Raw genomic sequence first — 10,688 nt, 5'->3', positions numbered from 1 at the left:
AGAAGCATTGGAGGAGCATATGAAAAACCTATTGACGAAAATGGACAAATTAGAAGAAGAAATAACTGCCAAGAAACAGAAAACGTTCTTGCGTGATTACAAAGATTATCAGTCAGGGCGGACACTAACATTTCAAAGGAAATATGATCATCTATTTGAGAAAAAGGCAGGAATGGTGATTACCCCTCCCAACAATGTTGGTGTGATAATAGATGTAAGTGAGAGCGACATCTCAGATGGTAACTTATCAGATGCATCTATCTCTGGTATCAATCAAGAAATAACATATGATTCACAGAAGAGAGCAAGCTATTTTTTATTACAGTTTCAACTAATGAGTCAAAACAGGACAGAGTTTCAACAAGAAAGTGGGGCACAGAGAGGACGGGGACGAGGAAACAGAGGAAGAACAGGAGGAACCAACAGGCCAAAAAGAGGAGGAATAAACGCAGACAGAATTCCAGTGGGAATGGAAACAAGGGGCAGGAAACATAGAGTATGACGGTTGTTAATCTTTCCCAGCGGTCTCTTTCCAAAGAAGAAATTGAGACCCTTTTCCTTGGCTTATCTTTCTGCCCATCATTGAATATGAACTATGCCCAGACTCGAATTGATCTATTCCTGTTTTCTAGAAAACTTAAGTTGAAGAAGTGGTTCAATACGAAACCACAGCGACAAGAAACTGTAAGTGGCTGAGAAAGAGAGACCAATTTGAATATGGTTGATACTGAAATGCTACATGCTCTACACAATATGATGGATGATGACACTGGTGTAAGTGAATCAATACCGGATTGGGAAGCCTGAGGTGAAGACTTAGGAGGTAACCCTGGCAGTAAGTTCAAACCCAAATCAGTGTTTCTCCCTAATAGACAGTGTGAGGCCATTGATGTATTTGAGAAGGGGGTATTGAATGACCTTCATAAAATTAGATACAGGAAGATACCATGTAATAAGAAAAACTTGGCAGTTGAACAAATCACCTCCATTGATAATTTAAAGGCGGATAAAAGTATTGTAATTCGCCAATCAGACAAGGGAGGGAATGTGGTTGTCTTAGACAAACAGAAGTATTTGACAGAGGGACTGAGACAACTTAATGACAACAAATGTTACTGTAAGACAAACATGGCTGAAGTATTAAAATCTAACACCATGTATAGAGAGACATTGGTTGAATGGAGAGAAAGAGGGTTGTTGGAATGGGAGGTATTTAATTATTTGTATTGTGCGCATCCCAGAGTACCGATCCTCTATCTACTCCCCAAAATTCACAAGGAAATTTGTAATCCGCCAGGGCGACCTATAGTTTCATCCATAGGATCGCTATTAGAAAATACATCAAGATTTATTGACTACTACTTAAGATCTTATGTAGTGGCTTTACCCTCGTACCTTAGAGACACAACCGATTTTTTAACCATCATTGATGGATAAAACTGGGAAAACAATTTCATTTTAGTTTCCCTGGATGTAAGTAGTCTCTATACAAGTATCCAACATGATTTAGGTCTTCAGGCTATCCAACACTTTTTTTAAACCAGGTCTATTTCACTTTTCCATCATTCTCAGATGTTAATGATGATGATTGAGATTTGTCTAAAGAACAATTTTTTCATCTTTGATGACACCATATACAAGCAGTCACAGGGCACCGCAATGGGAACCTGCTTCGCCCCCAGCTACGTGAATTTATTCATGGGCTGGTGGGAGGAGCAGGTTGTCGCTGAAATGGCAGAATTTAACAACGTGGCCCTGTGGCTGCGTTACATCGATGATATTTTCTTTATCTGGTGCGGAGATGAGGGGTCAGCTAGAATCTTCATTGACAAATTGAACAGAAATAGACTTAACCTGCAGTTTACAGAAAACATCAGTAGAAACTCAATGGAGTTTCTAGATGTTCTTTTGGAAGTCAAAGACAATCAGTTGACGTTCAAATTATTTTGGAAAGAAACTGCAGGCAACAGTATCCTTAATGCTAACAGCAGCCATCCACGGAATTTGGTACATACCATCCCATATGGAGAGCTGTTGCGCGCTAAGTAGAACTGTAGCACTGATGTTGCTTATAGGTGTGAGGAAGTGATCATGTGCCAAAGGTTCAGAGAGAGGGGATATAGCAAGAAAATTATTAATGATGAAATTTCCAGAGTAGAGATGAAATCTCGTTATGAAGTAATATATCCCAAACAAAAAGAAACAAAGATTGAGAATATCAGATTCATCACCACTTTCTCAAGACAAGCTAGTGAGGTACGCAAAATATTTAAAAAACATTGGCATGTACTACTCACTGATGAACATCTTAAAAGTGATTTGGGAAGTAACCCACAGATCACCTTCAGGAAAGGGCGATCGCTAAGAGATGAACTTAGTCATAACCACATTACAGATCGAGACGTAAATGCCTGTTCGGGAACACTTGGTTTTAGATGTTGCCGAAAATGCAAAGCATGCAGGAATGGCATTGACTGTAACAAATTGCTAGTACCTCATTCCAAAAGGGAATTTGTGATTAGGAAGAAACTTACCTGCAATACCATATATTGCGTATATATCTTGATTTGTCCATGCAATAAGTGGTGTATTGGCAGCACGAAACACGCAGCCAAGAAACGAGTATTGGAACATCTCCGTGCCATACGTAACAACAACAAACAGTACCCCATAGCTCGCCATTTCCACGAGAAGCATATACAGGACGATACGCTAGTCCGCACGGTGGTGATTGACACTGTTAATCTAGGTGTGAGAGGGGGCAATAGAGAATTGTCATTAAGAAAATTGGAATCCCAATACATTGTGGATCTGGAAAGTCTGGCACCGAAAGGGTTAAATTTGAGCGAAGAATTAGCAATACATTTGTATGACTAATTAACCGAATAGAAGGTCTGCATATCAGTCTGGTTTTAAGAATTATAAATTTTGTTTTATTTCAGATGGGGTCACTTCTTTTGCAACAGTTGGAATATCTATAACTTAAGGAAGATACGTTGGACTATTCTATGACGTTAATGAACTTTATATGGATTCAACTCAAATTGTATCATGATGATAAAATGATATATTAGATGTAGATATGATTGATTTTGGAGAATATGATACGCTAGCCAGCTCATTTGGGCGTAATTAGAGCCATAGATTTCTTAATTTGCATTTTATGGCGTTATTAGTTTAATTATTTATCCTTGCCCACTTGGGTTGAAAGAATGTAAGTTTGGATATTATATCTTTATGAACCATGCTGACAAACACAACCAATGAATTTATTTGTATCTGTCATCGGCTTCATAATATTAACGCGCTGTAGATATTGTGCGATAAAGAAGGAGCCGAGTACAATGCCTTAATGCAATAATACATGTCTCAACGATATTATTTATTTTCCCAAATGGATTTATATATACGTTTTCCGCATTTTTATGTTTATGTTATTATGTGTTACGTAAATTTCGGAAACAGAAACAATATGGAAATGATTTTTTCAACATTGAAGAATAACACACTGAGAATATTGCCATTTACAGCTACGATATGATTTGTTATTCAATGTGTGATAACGTATGGGACAGTTAAAGAGTTTTCCGATATTCCAAGATGGCCGCGATGGTTGCAATAACATTTTCGCACTGGTGAGGTGAGTCCGTTTTTGAATACAACGAAGAAGGTATATTTAAACATGGTGGATTTGTACTTGTACGAGCGTGATCAAGCCGTAAAGGTGAAACGCGTCATTTTTTACTTGCCGAATAAATTAACTGCATCCAACCTGGGTGTCCGAGTGTTTCCTGTCAATACGGGGACTTGTGGAATGTATATATATAGATATACATATATATTCACTGAAAAAACATAGGTTTCAGGGGTGTTATAGTTAGCTGGACATTTCACTCGTACAAAACCATTGAAATTCCTCCGTTATAGTTAGTTGTACTAACTATAACTCACGCGCCCGGAATCCACTGCTGATGATGTCACATATTACATCATTCATGACATGGTCAGTAACATCACTGATGACATCCCTGATGACATCTCAAATGACATCACTGATGACATCATCCAGTGAATGTGGTTTGCTTCCATATTTAAATAAGTATTATATTAGGAATCTGCATTGAAGACTGAGTGGATGTATAAGTATCTGGATGGAGGATTTAGTAGTACTGTGATTGACTGTCTAAGTGACTAATTTAATGTGCCTCACTAAATATATGGGATAGTGATTTAACTGTGTGAATATCTGTATCACTCTGTCTCTTGTTGTGTAAACTACTGCATAAGTTGGTTACTAGCTATGTGAAATCTAATATTAGTTTTTAATTAGTTAAGTGAGTATTTGTATGAGAGAGTGAATGTGTGTGTAGTTGGATGGGAGGTGTGTGACTGTCCAAAGATGTGTAAATAGTTGATTTAGTAGGTATATGAGGTTAAGACTGTATGTGAAAACAGTTGTTTGGGTGAGTAAATCTCTTTATGGGTGTGTTGATGCGTAAATATATTTCTCAATGATACATGTCCAACAAAGTAGAAATATAAAAGGCAGTGTATGTGACAGTTGTTGTATATAAATGAGTATACATAAGATTCAGTGATTGTCTGAGTGACTGTATGGAAAAGTGTATACTTATAATAGTGATTTTATAACACACTAAGTATGAGTTACTATCTATATGAATAAATAAAGTGGTGTTTGTATAAGTGTGTAACTGAGTAAATGTAAGTATGATCAATTGTTTGCATAAGCGAGTAGGATGACTGCATAAGTGAATAGGATGTGTGCTGGTGTGTAATGTCGATATAGGTGTATAAGTATATTTAATAGTGTTCTATTGATCTTTCTCCGCATGTATGAGTAAATCTATAGGTAAGTGTTAAGATGTGTGTGTAGATCTCCAAATCACTGAGTGGGTCTTTAGAAACTTGTATTGGTGTGTCAATGGTTTAAACATGATACTCTATATTTTATAGTGAGTGATGGAAGGTTATACTAGTGTATGATGAGGTGTATCAGATTGTCACGTGGATGATGTCATTAGTGATGTCATCAGTGATGTCATTTGAGATGACATCAGTGATGTCATCAGTGATGTCATCAGTGATGTCACTGACCATGTCATGAATGATATAATATGTGACATCATCAGCAGTGGATTCCGGGCGCGCGTGTTATACTTAGTACAACTAACTATAACGGAGGAATTTTAATGGTTTTGTACGAGTGAAATGTCCAGCTAACTATAACACCCCTGAAACCTATGGTTTTTTCTGTGAATTTCTAAGGTTTTTTGAATGCTAATTCCAAACTATAACATGTCTGAAACCTGTGGTTTTTTCAGTGAATTTCAAAGGTTTTTTAAATGATAATTTTAAAATGTAATAATAGTTATATGTATTTTTATACTGATTTTCTACAGTTTTTTAACTGTTTATTTTTACATATTTTATTTTTTAAATTACTTTATATATTTTTAATATAAATGGAAATAAAAATGTTTTTTAAAATATTGAAAGTGAAATATTGTTTTTTTTGTTGAATGTATAAGTGCAGAACTATAAGTGTGTTGGTTAGTTAGGGGACTGCATGCCTAGTGGATAGGGGTTTGAAGCAGTCCATGTGCTGAGGCCTGGCTCAGTGCATGAGTACTTGGGTACTGACTGAATGATTAGAGTACTGCAAGGAGAGTGCCTGGGTGAATTTATAAGTGTTAGAATAACTTTTCAGGATCAGTATTGGGCTCAAAGATGCAGCACTGAGGTCTCTCCTGATAACAGGTGAGTAAATCGGAATTCGTAGTTCGACTGATTTTAGAGGGATATTTTAAAGTTCCAAAACTCCACACTTAGAAGAATTCCCAAGCGAAACCAGTCAATGTTAGCCTATGGAAGAAACTTCAAGTTACTGGTAAGTACGGTTAGAATTACTTTTCAGGATCAGTACTGGGCTGAAAGATGCAGCACTGAGGTCTCTCCTGATAACAGGTGAGTAAATCAGAATTAGTAGTTCAGCTGATTTTAGAGAAATATTTGTAAGTTTCAAAAATCGACACTTAGAAACTTTTGAGCAAAAAGCAGGAAATTATATCCTATGGAAGGAAATTCAAGTTACTGGTAAGTACAGTTAGAATTACTTTTCAGGATCAGTACTGGGCTCAAAGATGCAGCACTGAGGTCTCTCCTGATAACAGGTGAGTAAATCAGAATTCGTAGTTCGGCTGATTTCACTTTGGTCCAGTATATAAAGAGCCACTTTCCTACACCATCCCCTCCCTTCACCACTGTGTAAACGCGCCCTGTGTCTGTTTTAACTTGGGAAATTAAGTCCCCTTGAAACCTGAGTGTCCCTAGGGTCCAAGTAGCCCACTAGGTACCTCCAGTAAGTGCCAGAGAGCTGCGCTGCAGAGAGGTGTAAAAAGGGGCACGGCCTGAGGCACCTCTCTGAAACACTGCGCAGTGGCGCTTACTGGAAGCACATGGTGGGCTATTTAGCCACCAGGAGCCCTCAGGATTGAAGGGGAATTATTTCCCCAACTTAAAATGGGCCACAGGGCGTGTTTTCACACGTCACATCGGGACCCATTCCCTCCCTTCACCACTGTGTAAACGCGCCCTGTGGCCGTTTTAATTTGGGAGATTAAGTCCCCTTGAATCCTGAGTGTCCCTTGGGTCCAACTAGCAAACTAGCCCACTAGGTACCTACAGTAAGCGCCACAGAGCTGCATTGCAGAGAGGTGTAAAAAGGGGCACGGCCTGGGCCACCTCTCTGAAACACAGCGCAGTGGTGCTTACTGGAAGCACCTGGTGGGCTAGTTGGCCTCCTGGGGCTCTCAGGATTGAAGGGGAATTATTTCCCCAACTTAAAACCCTCCACAGGGCGTGTTTGCACACGTCAACTCAGGCCCCATCCCCTCCCTTCCCCACTGTGTAAACACGCCCTGTGTCCGTTTTAAGTTGGGAGATAAGTCCCCTTGAATCCTGAAGGTCCCTAGGGTCAAAGTAGCCCACTCGGTACCTCCAGTAAGTGCCGTTGCAGAGAGGTGTAAAAAGGGGTACGGCCTGGACCACCTCTCTGCAACGCAGCACAATGGCGCTTATTGGAAGCACCTGGTGGGCTAGTTGCCCCCCAGGGGCTCACAGGATTGAAGGGGAATTATTTCCCCAACTTAAAAGACGCCACAGGGCGTGTTTGCACACATCAACTCAGGCCCCGTCCCCTCCCTTCGCCCCTGTGTAAACGCGCCCTGTGTCCGTTTTAAGTTGGGAGATTAAGTCCCCTTGAATCCTGAGGGTCCCTAGGGTCAAACTAGCCCACTAGGTAGCTCCAGTAAGCGCCACAGAGCTGCATTGCAGAGAGGTGTAAAAAGCTCCCTGACGCATACTGGAGGTACCTGGTGGGCTAGTTGGCCCCCAGGGACCCTCAAGATTGAAAAGGAATTAATTGTAAATTGTAAATTGATACTTGTATAGCGCACTACTCACCCGCAAGGGTCTCAAGGCGCTTGTACGAATACCGCTGTGGAACCCATCCTGGCTTTCCCTGTGAGGCGTCCACTCCTGGGCACCCCCAAGGTGGAGGCCAGGCATCCTTAGCGTTGTGGGGGCCGTTGTGGAGATTAAGCAAGCTATTGCCCAGAGTTGCAGAGTGGGACTCCATGATTGGAATGGCACCGAGGCGAGAATTATCAGGTCCGTGGAATTTTTGAGCCCAAGACCCGCCGAGGCAGAGAATTGAACCCTGGTCCCGGGCTAGACCTCTGCATCAGGGTCTGCCGCTCTAATCATTGAGCCACACTCCTCAACTTAAAACGCACCACAGGGCGCGTTTGCACAATGGTGAAGGAAGGGGGCGGGGCCCGAGGTGACATGTCTGCAAACACGCCCTGTGGCGCGTTTTAAGTTGGAAAATTAATTCCTCCTCAATCCTGAGGTTCCCTAGGGGCCAACTAGCCCACCAGGTACCTCCAGTATGCGCCAGAGAGCTGTGTTGTAGAGAGGTGTTCAGAGGCCACGCCCCTTTTACAACACTCTGCAACGCACCTCCGTGGCGCTTACTGGAGGTACCTAGTGGGCTAGTTGGCCCCCAGGGACCCTCAGAATTGACGAGGAATTAATTCCTGAACTTAAAACGCGCCACAGGGCGTGTTTGCACACATGTGAACTCAGGCCCCGCCCCCTTCCTTCACCACTGTGCAAATGCGCCCCGTGGCGCGTTTTAAGTTGGGGGATTAACCCTCCTTGAATCCTGAGGGTCCCTGGGGTGCAACTAGCCCACCAGCTACCTCCACTAAGCAGAGGTGAAAGGGGCATGGCCTCAGAACACCTCTCTGCAACACAGCCCCCTGGCGCATACTGGAGGTTACTGGTGGGCTAGTTGGCCCCCAGGGACCCCAAGTATTCAAGGGGAATTCATTCCCCATCTTCAAACGCGCCAGGGGGCGCGTTTGCAGAGAGCTGAAAAGAGGGGGCGTGGCCTCCGGCACGATGCCGTCTTTTTGTTTTGTTTTGTTGAGAAGGGGGGCTGTGTAGTCCCTAATTTTTTTTTAGAAATTGTAAAAATGTGGAAGGGGGCCGCGTGGTCCCCTCCCGAGGCCTTAATCAGCCCCGGGGACCCCATTCCCCGGGGTTTGGCCTTTTTCTTTTTCTATCTTTTTCTTTTTTTTAACTTTTGGGGAGGGGGGGCCGCTTGGCCCCCCTCCCAGGCCACTTATGGCCCCGGGGACCCCATTCCCCGGGGCTGGCCTTTCTAATTTTTGTCAATTTTTAAAAAAACTTTTGGGGAGGGGGGCCACGTGGACCCCCTCCCGGGCCACTTGTAGCCCCGGGGACCCCATCCCCAGGGGCTGGCCCTCTCTGTTGGGGACCGTAGGGGGGTCCCCAATCCCCCCACGGTCCCAGGGGATCCCCACGTCCTTCAGGAACCGGCATTGCTTTTCCACATGGGGAGCTGCTAAGATGCAGCTCCCCATGTGGAAAAGCAATTTGGTTTGAATTTTGAAAGAGAGAGCAGGGAAACCTGCTCTCTCTTTCAAAATTCAAACCAAGTTTGCTATGGCAGGGCGGGTGCCTCGAGGCTCCCGCCCTGCCATAGCAAACTACAGTATCCCGGGGGTAGGCAAGCCGGGACACTGCAGGAGCCGGCCCTGGGGGTGGCGGTCCCCAGTGCCATCAATGGCTCCAGGAGGGGGGCCACGCGGCCCCCTCCTCATATTTTCAAAGCCCCGGGGGGTGGTGGTCCCCAGGGCTGGGGGGTCGGGCACGGACCCCCCAATCAAAATATTTAGAGCCCCCCACACAGGGTATTTTTTTAAAACAAAAGCCCAGGGGGGTGGCAGTCCACGGGGCTGCAGGGGGCAGTGTGCCCCCCACCCCCAATCAAAATTCAATTGAGCCCCAAGGAGTGACGGTCCGCTTGGCTTGGGGGGGCGTTTGAGCCCCCCCAACATTTCAATAACCAGCCCCGGGGGGTGGCGGTCCTGGGGCTGTGGGGGGTGTGTGCCCCCCGCAACTATTAATGCTTTGTCCCGGGGGGTGGCGGTCCCCGGGGCAGTGTGGGGGGGATTTTTTTTTACTATGTCCCCGGGACTTGGCCCCCCGGGGGCTAATTAACAACGAAGCGGAGGAGCCCGCACTTCATTTTTTTTTTATTTCGGCCGAATCTCGCCGATTTATTTATTTTTTAAATTCTTTTTTGGGACCCCCTGAGCAGGCCTAGGGGGTCAGGGTATTTCTACCCTGCCCCCTTTTTGCGTTTTGCGTGTTTTTTTCTTAGGTTTCTTATCCGCTCGTATCCAGAAAGTCACGGGGTGAATCGTCAAGCGGGGGTCGAGAAAAAGGGGGGTCCCAAAACCTGTTTTTCCCATGCATTTTCCCATAGGACCTTTAGCCGCAGCAACAGCCCGAACTGCTGAACGTAAATACACCTAATTTGGCAAAGAGGTAGTCCTCAGTTCAGACTCGTGCCTTTTGCTTAAATGGTGTTAATCTGTTGAGTAGTTCCTGAGAAAGTATAGTTAAAAGTACATATACATCTATGGCCTCGGAGGATCCGCGCACCCTATGCGCACCCTGAGCGCACCCTTTGCGCACCCTGCGTGCATCCTCCCGATCACACGCTGAATGCAAATTGGCTGTCAAGTGGTTGTCAACATTCGAAACCAGGAACTGTTGGCAGCCATTTTGTGCCTCGGTAGAAGCGAGGCTGAAGAAGTCTGTGGAATGAGTGTGTAAAACATATAAAGGGGGCAGGTTAGAAATACTCTGACCCTTTTTTTTTTTTAAATGACAAAATGCGCGCTGGGTGCGCGGATCTGTCCGTAAAAGAAAAAAAACGAAGTGCGGGCTCCCGCGCTTCTTTAATAATTTGCCCCGGGGGGGCCAAATCCCGGGGGTAAAAAACATAAAATTTAATGGGGGGCCCCCCAGCCCCGGTTGACCGCTACCCCTGGGGCTACAAAATAAATGGGTGGGGGGGCTCAATGGCACCCCCAAGTCCCGGGGACCACCACCCCCTGGGGCTTTATTTATTGAGGTAGGGTGGCTGCGTGGCCTCCCTCCTGGAGCCCTCGAGGGCCCTGGGGACCGCCACCCCCCAGGGCCGGCTCCTGCAGTGTGCTGGGGTGCCCACCCCAGGACACTGTTGTTTGCTATGAGAGGGCGGGAGTCTCCCGCCCTCCCATAGCAAACTT

The sequence above is a fragment of the Triturus cristatus genome, chromosome 7 (assembly GCF_964204655.1).
Source record: "Triturus cristatus chromosome 7, aTriCri1.1, whole genome shotgun sequence".
In the NCBI taxonomy this organism is placed as follows: Eukaryota; Metazoa; Chordata; class Amphibia; order Caudata; family Salamandridae; genus Triturus; species Triturus cristatus.
Note: the sequence above shows the minus strand (reverse complement) of the source record.